Raw genomic sequence first — 1,137 nt, 5'->3', positions numbered from 1 at the left:
AAGGCTGGGGAGGGGCTGGTCTGCAGCTGGAGGCCATTAAAATGTGGCAAAGTCTCCCTTCTTTGTTCTTAGGATTAATTTAAAGTGCTACCATCCTGTAGGGCAGGGAGTTACATTCCTGGAATGGGAGACTCGGGAATATCCAGACAGAATCCTGACTTTCAAACACAGGATGTCTTTTTTTTTTTTTAAAGCTATTTATTGAAATAACAGACTTTTACAAAATCATCTATAATCCTCTCCCCTCCCCCCTACACAAATTCACTGTTTCCATTTTTCCACGTTCTCATTTACGGCTAATGCACTTTCTGTTGCTCTTTTTACTCATCAGTCATGCCTAGATTTCTCTTGTCTACTCCTCACTTCTGAAGGCAGTTCTACCCAAATTATTGTCATTTTCAGGTTTCTGGGATTGGAGGAGAGAAGTATGAGTCTCCTTCCTTCTCACCACCCCTTCAACACACACACACACACACACACTCCAGGTGCCCTCCTCTTGGTTGGTAATGTTATTACTTGTCACTCACTCCAGTTATTGCCTAACTTCTATGGGAAAGGTGCCAGTTAGGAACAGAAATATGCCCTTTTAGCCCTGTGCCTGTTCTAGAGTTGAACACTGCAAAAGGATGCAGTGGTGATGTTTGCCTCATAGAGCTCCAGCGTCAGGCATTTTGCCCCACCTCAGCAGTCCCCACTGATAATGGCCCTCAGAAACTTCACTTACACTAAGTGGCTAAGGGAAGAGTTTACTAGATTGATTGTGTTTGTATGCCACCACAATGTGTTCCAGTTTTTATATCTCCCCAAATCTTAAAACTATAACTTTGGGCCAGGCGCGGTGGCTCAGGCTTGTAATCCCAGCACTTTTGGAGACCGAGGCGGGTGGATCATGAGGTCAGGAGTTTGAGAACAGCCTGGCCAACACGGTGAAACCCTGTCTCTACTAAAAATACAAAAATTAGCCAGGCGTGATGGTGGGCACCTGTAACCCCAGCCACTCGGGAGGCTGAGGCAGGAGAATCATTTGAACCCGGGAGGCGTAGGTTGCAGTGAGCTGAGATCACCCCACTGCACTCCAGCCTGGGCTACAGAGGGAGACTCTGCCTCAGTAAAAAAAAAAAAAAAAAAAAAAAAAAA

Source organism: Colobus angolensis, unplaced genomic scaffold (genome assembly GCF_000951035.1).
Source record: "Colobus angolensis palliatus isolate OR3802 unplaced genomic scaffold, Cang.pa_1.0 Scaffold124, whole genome shotgun sequence".
In the NCBI taxonomy this organism is placed as follows: domain Eukaryota; kingdom Metazoa; phylum Chordata; class Mammalia; order Primates; family Cercopithecidae; genus Colobus; species Colobus angolensis.
This window is presented reverse-complemented; position numbering follows the sequence as displayed.